This window comes from Pan troglodytes, chromosome 5 (assembly GCF_028858775.2).
Source record: "Pan troglodytes isolate AG18354 chromosome 5, NHGRI_mPanTro3-v2.0_pri, whole genome shotgun sequence".
Taxonomy (NCBI): Eukaryota; Metazoa; Chordata; class Mammalia; order Primates; family Hominidae; genus Pan; species Pan troglodytes.
This window is the reverse complement of record NC_072403.2, coordinates 173365112-173375956: the sequence shown is the minus strand read 5'-3', so window position 1 is coordinate 173375956 and position 10845 is coordinate 173365112. Positions and strand designations below refer to the sequence as shown.

The following is a 10845-nucleotide window of genomic DNA, read 5'->3' as shown; positions in this document are numbered from 1 at the left end:
CCTGCCTCCCAGCAGGCACATGTGTGTGGAATGAATGAATGAATGAATGAGGCTTGTGCAAACTAACTGCTTGCAGGAAACACCTGCTCCTTCCTGGGCACTGGGTGAAATCGTCTGTAGAAGTTAACCATTGACTCTTCTCCCCACCAGCCTCCTCCGTCCCTCACAGTTAAATGCAGCTGGAAGAGGGGTTGCCCTGTACCTCCAGCTAGGTGGACTCCCCAGGAAAGAGTGACATCTCACCACTGAGCCACCTCAGCCTTTTCCAGAGACAAGCCTTCTCTAGGCCAGTCATCAGTGTCACAGCTATTTGTTCTTGGGATTTGTGGCTCTATATTCACAGGTAAGAAGCCAAGGCACCCATGGGGAGCCACAGGCACCAACAGAATACACTGAAATCAATCTTGCTGCGACTGGGGCTACAAGCATGGTTACTTGGCTCACCACAGGTATTTTCTTTCTTTCTTATTTATTTATTTATTTATTTTGAGACAGGGTCTTGCTCTGTCCCCCAGGCTGGAGTGCAGTGCTGCGATCTCGGCTCACTGCAACCTCCACCTCCCAGCTTCAAGCAATTCCCCTGCCTCAGTCTCCCGAGTAGCTGGAACTACTCCCGAGTAGCAGGTACACGCCACCGTGCCCTGGTAATTTTTTTGTATTTTTAGTAGAGACAGGGTTTTCCCATGTTGGCCAGGCTGGTCTCGAACTCCTGACCTCAAGTGATCCGCCCACCTCAGACTCCCAAAGTGCTGAGATTACAGGCATGAGCCCCTATGCCTGACCATCACAGGTATTTTCTGAAGTTGTCAGTTTTAGTTCTGGAGGATCCTTGGAATGTCATGTTTTGGGGGATGAAATAAGAGAGGAAATTATCAAGATTGCTTGCTAAAATGACTTGTGCATCTGGACAAAAAAAGAAAATGCAAGGGAGACAAACCCCTGAATCTACTTAGTGAGAAGGTGGAGCAGGGAAGGGAACATGGTGCCCGAGGTAACAGGCTTTACAGTCTAACTTCCCCGGTGTTAGGTCCAGGTCTACTTACCATTGTAGGAATTCTCAGCCTCTCTGAGAACTTCTTAGGGTTAGGGCCTAACTGCCCTGCAGTTAGGTCCAGTTCTGCTTCTCCTTGAAGGAAGTTCTCAACCTCTCTGAGCCTCAGTTTCCTCTTCCATAAATCAGTGATGCTATATCAAAGCATAGCTTTCTGAAACACAAAAACAAATGAAATACGTACGCAATATACTTAGCATATGTTTCTATTTGTTCTTCCCGGAACAGGGTGAGCGTACAATAAACTGCAGAGACTCTCATTCTTTGGGATTTAATTCTTTGGGATTTAAGCCGACTGCTGGGTTTTTGTGTTGTTTTTCAGCTTTATTGAGGCATAATTGACAAAAAAAATTTGATATATGAATACATTGTAAAATGCTTACCACAACCAAGTTAGTTAATATATCCATCACCTCACATAATTCCTATTTTTGTGGTGAGAACGCTCAAGATCTACTCTCAGCAAATTTCAAGTATAGAATGCATTATTAACTGTAGTCACCATGCTGTACGTCAGGTCTTCAGAACTTATTCATTTTTTAACTGAGTTTATGCATTTAGACAAACATCTTCCCATTTCCTAGATGCTGGGTTCTAAGAAAACAATGTAACAATTGTCCCAAGAAAGAAAGAAATTCAGGCCAGGTGTAGTGACTCATGCCTGTAATTCTAGCACTTTGGGAGGCAGAGGTGGGGGGATCGATTGAGCCCAGGAGTTTGAGAACAGCCTGGGCAAAATAGCAAGATCTTGTCTCTACAAAAAAAGAAAAACAAAAAAACAAAAAAAAACTAGAAAAATTAGCCAGGTATGGTTAGCTGGGCGTGGTGGCGTGTGCCTGTTGTCCCAACTACTCGGGAGGCTGAGGTGGGAGGATTGCTTGAACTCAGGAGTTTGAGACTGCAGTGAGCCTTCATCTCAAGTATCAAGTAGCAGAGGCTTGATAAAATATACTTTTTACTGTTAAAAAGAATACTAAATTATATGACGTATTGTTATAATAAGGAAAGGTGTCCAAACAGATCCAGGTGAAAAAAAAAAACAGAATGATGGCAAAGGTTGTCTCAACAAATGCAAACTATTATAGTGTATGCCAATCATATCACATAGGCCAGGCTTACCTATGACAGTGTTCCTGAAGCCCTTTTCAGAAACCAAAGCTAGAATCAATTTCATTCCTGGGTAACCTGAATAAAGAGAAATATATTTCAAAATTAGTATGGGACTGGGAGAGACTAAAATCTGTTGTTTTGGAGGGAGAACTAGAGTTTTCTCTTGGACAACAGATGGAGAAGTTGGAGTGAATAATTTTTCTTTTTAGTTTTTTTATTGAAATCACATGAATACAAAAAAGGGCACAGACCATAAGTGTACACATATCAACGAATTTCCCCAAAGTGCATACAGCATGTGATGACGACCCCAAACAAGAAGGAGAATATTACAGCACCTCCGAAGTCCCCTTCCTACCCCTCCCACTCCCCACCCCACCTGCATCTCCAAAGGTAACCACAAAGATTTGTAACATTATCTTGACACATAGACTCATTGTCCCCAGTTTTAAAGTTCTCTTGGAATCATAGAGTGATAATTTTTGGTGTCTAGCTTCTTTGGGTCCAAATTATATTTGTGATATTTTTTCACGTTGTTGCATTTAGCTGAGTTTTATTCATTTTCATTGCTGAGTAGTGTCTTATAGCATAAGTATACCACAATTTATTTACTTGTTCTAGTTTTTATGAATATCAGTTTGTTTGCAGTTGTTTGCGCTCTGTCGCCCAGGCTGGAGTGCAGTGGCACGATCTCAGCTTACCACAACCTCTGCTTCCTGGGTTCAAGCGATTCTCCTGCGTCAGCCTCCCGAGTAGCTGGGATTACAGGCAAGCGCCACAATGCCCAGCTAATTTTCTTTGTATTTTTAGTAGAGATGGGTTTTTGCCATGTTGGCCAGGTTGGTCTTGAACTCCTGACCTCAAGTGATCTGCCTGCTTTGGCCTCCCAAGGGCTGGGATGACAGGCAACAGCCATAGAGCCCGGCCCAGTGCTGTTTATAATGGTGTGTGCTTAAATGTGGAAGTGCCAGGTCACAGGTATGCCTATCTTCAACTTTAGGAGAACCCATTGCATGACTTTCCCACACAAGTTGCATTCCTTTTCTTTGCTCCAGAAATGTGAACTCCAGTTGCTTCATATTCCTGCCACAGCTGGTGTATTTCATCTTCTGTATTTGAATCATTCTGATGGATGTGTTCAAGTGAGGTTGACCATCTTTTCTAATGTTTGCTGGTGGCTGGGTGCTGTGGCTCGTGCCTGTCATCCCAGCACTTTGGGAGGCCAAGGTGGGTGGATCACTTGAGGTCAGGAGTTCACGACCAGCCTGGCCAACATGGTGAAACCCCATCTCTACTAAAAATACGAAAATTAGCTGCACGTGGTGCCAAGCGCCTGTAATCCCAGCTACTTGGGAGGCTGAGGCAGGAGAATTGCTTGAAGCTAGGAGGTGGAGGTTGCAGTGAGTCGAGATCACACCGCTGCACTCTAGCTTGGGTGACAGAGTGAGACTCCATCTCCAATAAATAAATAAATAAATAAGTAAAGAATAAGAATAGGTTTTACACAATAATAAATGTAAATGATAAGATAGATAAACACTTTGAAAGACCTTAAACTTCACATGTAAGGTACAAAAATTAAAATTGATGTTCATCAAAATTGTAAAATTTTCAAAACATTTTTAAGGCATTAGCAAAGTGGTGACGAGTATTGGTACATTCAGTAGTGCATGTAATTAGTCACAAAACCCTCTTCTTCTGGGACTTCATCTTAGAAATTTAGCCAAAAGAAGAAAAATGTGTGTGTTGTCATGGTGGTGTACTATAGAGGTAAAGAATATGATCTTCTGAGTTAGGCACACTTGACTTGAAATCCTGCCTCTGATATTTACTAGCTAACCTGGAGGAAGTGACTAAACAAAGCTAAGCTTCAGGTCCTCATTTATAAAATAGAAAAAAAAAATATATCTGACACAAAGTGCTTAGTGCCCATTACATAGAAGCAAGTGCCATTGAAGAATGAGCCACAGTAGGTGAAGGCTGGCCACGCGCAATATCCCACAGGAGGACAATTAAAAAAATACTATATGCTAAGTAGGTAGAATACTTGAAAAACATCGAGAAGATAATTAGGACAATTCTGATAAGTTAATGTGTTTAGGTTGTGCTAGGTAAAAATATGGTAACAATTTTCTATATCCACTATGATTATAGCTAAATAAAATATGCATGCATATAAACAAAGACTAGAAAAGAATGTGATAAAGAAAAAGGAGAAAGATGATTTTATGGAGACTTAAAACTTTTTCTTAAATGTACGTATAATATATAAAAACCAAGAATAAAAGTGATGTCTAAAAGAAACTCATTTGAGTTATAGGAGTGGAAAGAGAATATCCCAACTGCCCCTGGTAAAAGGTGACACAGCTGGGTGCAGTGGCTCACACCTGTAATCCCAGCAATTTCGGAGGCCAAGGCAGCAGGATCACTTGAGCCCAGGAGTTCGAGACATGACTGGGCAACATGGTGAGACCTCGTCTCTACAAAAACAAAATTTAAAAATTAGCCAGGCATGTTGGCTCACATTTGTAGTCCCAGCTACTCAGGAGGCTGAGGAGGGATGATTGCTTGGGCTGAGGAAATCAAGGCTGCAGTGAGCCATGATTGTGCCACTGCACTCCAGCCTGGGCAACAGAGAAAGGCCCTGTCTCACCAAAAAAAAAAAAAAAAAAAAAAAAAAAAAAAAAAAAAAAGAGATGCAAGTGATAATGTTCATTCATTTAATTAGCATTTATTGGACTCTATTGTTCCAGATCTTTGAAAACAAGTATCTTGCCCTCACAAACTAGTAGGGAATAAACATATAAAAACAATCAATTAAATCCCATTGTGTGAAATGCATTAATAGAGATTGATACAAGGCAACACTATCTTTGCAGGAGATGGGCTTCCTAGAGGGAATGGTAAGCTAGTCTTAAAGGCTATGGGAGGTTAGCTAACTGATGAGGGGTGAGGTAAGGGTGGTCCTTGGAAAAGTATGTGCTGTGATGTGAACATTCCCACCAAAATTCATGTTGACATTTAACTGGCATGTAACACAACTGGAAGGTGGGACCTTGAAGAGGTGATTAGGTCATGAGGGCTATGGTCTCACAAATGGATTAATGCTGTTTTGAGGGAGTGGGTTTGCTATCACGGGAGTGGGATACTGATAAAAGGATAAGTTTGGTCCTCATTTTCTCTCTGTCTCTCGCGCATGCTTCCTTACAATGTGATACCTTTGCCATGGGTTTACTCTCCCAGATGCAATGCCATGCTCTTGGACTTCGCAGTCTCCAGAACTGTGAGCCAAGTAAACTCCTGTTCTTTATAAATGATCCAGTCTGTAGTAACCGGTTATAGCAGTGAAAAACGGACTCAGACAGTATGGAAAGAGATAAGAGATGAAACTAGAGAGAGAGAGAGAGAGAGAGCCAGATCATGAAACGTCTTGCATGTCATTCTAAATAATTTGACTTTTCTCCTGAAATAAAAAGTAGAAGAAGAGGTTTCTTTGAAGTCATTCAAGAGTAGAGGAGCCCTGTACTAACCCAGGAGCAGTGGTGGTGAGAGGAGAGGACTGTGGAGAAATATCTTTGAGAAGAGAATTAACAGGATGCTTTGAGGGCTGTGAGGGAAGAGAATTAATAGGATGCTTTAGGGGTTGGTGGGGGGAAAAGAAGCAAGAGGAACAGGGAAGAATAGAAGATAACTTCAAAGTCATCAGTTGCACCACAGTGTGGAACTAGAAAGTTGGGAAATTGGACTTCAGAGAACTGGCCAAGTTGGGGCCAAAAGATTTGTTTTTGGACTTGTTCAATTTGAGCTTCCTTTAGGACAGATAAATGAAGATATTTACCAGGTTATTGGATAACTGTCTGAGGTTTAGGGAAAAAATGCCAACTGGAAATATAGATCTGAAAGTTACCTGTATATTAATGGATGGGGTGAAGGGAGGAGGAAAGAGTGGTCATTTTTTGAGGTTCTACATTATTTCTGGTGCTTCACACATTCTGTCTCATTTGAACATCACAACTAGACCCATGAATTTTGTGTATAAGGAACGTGAGTCTCCAAAACTTAAGAATTAGGACTCTGGTTGCAAATGACAAAGCTAGCTTAATGGTAAAATTTATTATAAGAATACAGGGGACTCTCGGGGTACCCAAATTAGAGAGGAGAGCAGCATGTTCTCATTTTTGTTTTGCAAAACTGACTTTTGCAAAGGCTGTGGGTGAGAAGCAGACTGGAGGGGGCAAGAACAGAGACACGGAGGCCAGCTGGGATCCTTTTCTTTTCTGCTGCCTCTCTTGCAAATCAATCTTGAAGCTAAGTTTCATTGAACTAGACATAGCTTTGGCTTTAAACCAAGATAAAATGAGCGATCCTGGAGAAAAGATCTCCTATACCTTCTGCCAACTTTTGTCTGATAGTTGCCTAATTTCAGTGCTATTTTTTGGGTGTAAAACTGACTCTCTCTATATAAACTCAAAACGCATGTACTACAGATGGACTTTCAATGACACTTCGTAGAATGATCATGAGTTTAAGTAGAAATCCTCTTTTTACTCTTTCATGTTAATAGAATTTTGTTTCAGCCTTGCCTTTGGATCTGAAATCCTAGGAAATACAGCGGAAAGAATTCTGTGGTGAGAATCATTAAACACAGAGTCTGGTTCAGCGCTGCTTCCTGTTACTTGTGTGACCCTGGACAGGCAAACCCAGCCTCCCTGGCTCTGATCCCTCCTCTGTTAAATGAGGGATTTGGATTGACACGAGTACTTCTCAAACTTTAGTGAATCTTCTGGGGATGTTGTTAAAATGCAGTATGTATTCATCAGACCTGGGGTGGGGCCTGAGACTCTGCATTTCCAACAAGTTCCTAGGTGATACTGATGCTGCTGGCTCAGGATCGCACTCCAATTAGGCCACCCTCCAAGGTGCCGTCATGCTGTAAGCTATAACAACTACCAAATAAAGAAAACCATTATGTCAACAATGGATAACAATAAATACTTATTTTAGAAAATAAATATAGCTTTTTCTTTTTTTGAAACAGGGTCTTACTTTGTCACCTAGGCTGGAGTGCTGTGGCATGAACACAGCTCACTGCAGCCCCGACCTCCAGGGCTCAGGTATCCTCCTGCCTCGGTCCCCCAAGTAGCTGGGACTACAGGTGTGCACCACCATGGTTGGCTAATTTTTGTGTTTTCTGTAAAGACAGGGTTTTGCCATGTTGCCCAGGCTGGTACAAATATAGCTTTAGTTTTCTGTTTGTAAAAGTAATGCATGCTTACGAAAATTGTTCTTAAAAAAATCACATAGGCCGCGTGCGGTGGCTCACGCCTGTAATCCCAGCACTTTGGGAGGCCGAGGAGGGCGGATCACGAGGTCAGGAGATCGAGACTATCCTGGCTAACACGGTGAAACCCCGTCTCTACTAAAAATACAAAAAATTAGCCGGGCATCATGGCGGGCACCTGTAGTCCCAGCTACTCGGGAGGCTGAGGCAGGAGAATGGCGTGAACCCAGGAGGCAGAGCTTGCAGTGAGCCGAGATCCCACCACTGCACTCCAGCCTGGGCGACAGCGAGACTCCGTCTCAAAAAAAAAAAAAAAAAAAAAAATCACATACCATGCAATGACAGTAAAAATCATCCCAAGTTACATACCACTTGAACTAATGTGCTCTATTGTCACTTGGCTATGAAGAATACAAGTGCTAGGTTTCAGTATTGGCATCGTATTACCTTGTCTTTTAAAATCAGGTTGTGAAACTGGTATCTTTTTCAATTTGTTGCCAATCAGTTATGCGTTAATTGATTTGAATTCAGTTCCTTCTGTTGTGGTAGATTTGCTTCTGCATCGTATGATTTCAAGTTGCTCATTGCCTGAATTCAGGACAGGGTAGTGGGTGGCTTTCTGGGGCCATCTCAGGCGGGCTGAATTGACCTGAAGATGGCAATAAGAGAAAAAAGCCAAGTAAATATCAAGAACAATTTTTAGCATAAAATTCAGTGTTAAGATTCATTGAGAGCTAATCAATAGAACCGAAGGTTCTGTAAATACATCCATCTTATAGGAATAACTTAGGTCATAACCATTGTTGGCAAAGGAGGAAATTTTTCTTAGTTCCTCTGCACTTTCCCCAATGATATTAATGTTACACCTCTTTGATCGTACTTGAAATGATTGTAATAATAACGAGAGCCTAAGAGTTTGTTGGTCATAAAAACATATGACATTTTAAAAACTTGATTGGGTTTTAATCGACATATATAACTATTAAATATAAGATTATAGACCCCAAATATCAAATTAACTTTAGCATTTACAATTTTCCTTTGTCTCTTCTAAGCAGCCACAATTTCCAGTGTAGCACATAATGAGGTCATCATAGTTGCAAATCTATATCTTCATATTGTATAACTTGAGAACATTTTTAAACTCAGTGTATAGGTTTGTGTGGATGTTGTATCAATGTTCACAACACGAGGCAAGTGGAAATAAAGCAAAAATATTGTTAATGTGTAATAACATTGTGCTAACAGAATGGGCAATTTGTAACAATGCCATCAGTGACTCCACTATCTAGCACAACAGTTAATACATAGTGTGTAAGTTCACATTTCAGATAAGTGATAGCCATCATTTTAAGTACCAAAACTTAGGTTTAAAGAAGTTTCTGAGATATGCAGAATTCTACCTCTCACTGGGCTTTGAGAATATGTTACTCCTCAGGACTCACCGTGTCGTAAGCATCACTGATTATTTTTTATGTCTGTTCTAAATTGCAGAAACAGTTTCAGAAACCTGGGTTATTTGGTTTTTAGTCCTAATCTTCTTACTGTAAAAGTCACACGTGTTCATCCATTGTAGAAAGTTCTCCAAAGTGCAATCACATATAAAGAAGCAAATAAAAATCATCCTCAGTCTCACTCTCCAGAAGTAATGATTATTAACAGTTTCATGATCTTTTAACACACTGCATTAAGTTTCCCAGAGCTGCCATCACAAATTAGCACAAACTGTGTGACTTAAAACAACAGAAATTTATTCTCTTACAGTTCACGAGGCCAGGAATCTAAAATTAAGGCATCAGCAGGGTTGGGTCCTTCTGGAGGCTCTCAGAGAGTCTGTTCCATGCGTCTCTCCTGGTTTCTGGTGTTTGCCAGCAATCTTTGATTCATAGACACATCATTCCCATCTCTACCTCTGCCATCACATGGCCTTATTCTATGTGTGTGTCTTTCTGCATCCTCTCCTCTTTTTATAAGGACACCAGGTATTGGGTCTATAGCCCATCCTAATCCAGAATGACTTCATCTCAGCTGATTAACATCTGCAAAGACTCTGTTTCTAAACAAATTCATATTGTGAGGTTCTGGGTGAACATGAATTTGTGGGGGACACTGGGGGACACTTATTCAACCCACTACACACACTGTAATATATATTTATAGAATCACGAAAAGGGGACCATAATTTATATATAGCTTAGTTCCCTTTACACTTAAGATACCATGAATTTCCCTAGGTCTTTCAAACACAGAATTTTAATTTTTTGTAGAGTGTTTCATCATATGAAGATTACATCATTTCCATAGCTAACCTGCTACTTCAAACACTCAGATGGTTTCCAGACTTTACTATTATAAATGGCTCTGATGAATATACATGTTCCCAAATCTTTGAATTTATCTCTGCTTATGTCCTTGGTATAAATTATTCTGAGTCGAATTATTGGATTAAGGGGAATGAACATTTTAAAGGCTCATGAAAAATCTTGTTTAATTGAATTCCAGAGATTGTATCAATTTGCCATCACCAGCAGAAGAGAGAACCCATGGCATTGCATTCTCTGCACTGCACGTTCTAGCTTTTTGAGTGTTGGACAAGTGACTAGGCAAAGAAATAACATCCTTACTTTGTGATTTGTATTTTTATGTAAGGTTGCCTCTTTGTTTACGGACCACTTATATATCTTTTTTAGGTTACCAATTTATGATTTGTGTCTCCTTTTCAATTTTTTTCTCCTCTCTCCAACTGCCAGTATGTATTTCTTACCATCTCACCGATGAGTATACTGTCCACCTCCACCCCTTTCAGAGTCCACTGTTAGCTAAGAAACTATGTAGATGTATCCTCCCTCTCCTTTTCCCATTCTCGAACCACCTCTGAACCTTGTACAAATGTCAATCATTGCCTCCATTGTGTTTTAACTGTTTACATTTCGCTTTCCCTTCTAAGACTTTGAGCACTTTGGGGCCATTTCCATGTCTTATCTGTGTTTTTGTATCTTCAGCAACTAACATGGATGCTCAATAAACATTCATTGAACTGAGTTGTTACGTTGTGACCTGGAAATATTCACAATTCCTTGTATAGATAGAAATAGCTAAATAAGGGCACATAAGGATAGACTCTAAATGGCACTCAATAATGTGCATAGGGCTGGGCGTGGTGACTCCCCGCCTGTAATCACAACACTTTGGGAGGTGGAGGCGGATCACCTGAGGTCAGGAGTTAGAGACCAGCCTGGCCAACATGGTGAAACTTCGTCTCAACCAAAAACACAAAAAATCAGCTGGGTGTGGTTGTGTATGTCTGTAATCCCAGCTATTTGGGAGGCTGCAGCACGAGAATTGCTTGAACACAGGAGGTGGAGGTTGCAGTGAGCTGAGATCGTATCATTGCACTCCAGCC

General features: G+C 40.9%; 1 long non-coding RNA gene across 1 annotated transcript; it reads right to left on the bottom strand.

Annotated features, from left to right (window-relative positions):
- Window positions 1-1105: 1105 nt before the first annotated feature.
- On the bottom strand, window positions 1106-7976 carry LOC107975429 (uncharacterized). Its single transcript, XR_001718962.4, has 3 exons — window positions 7890-7976; window positions 2171-2236; window positions 1106-1185 (listed from the first exon to the last, which is right to left on the bottom strand). It is a non-coding gene; the product is annotated as an uncharacterized LOC107975429 (long non-coding RNA).
- Between the last annotated feature and the right edge of the window lie 2869 nt (window positions 7977-10845).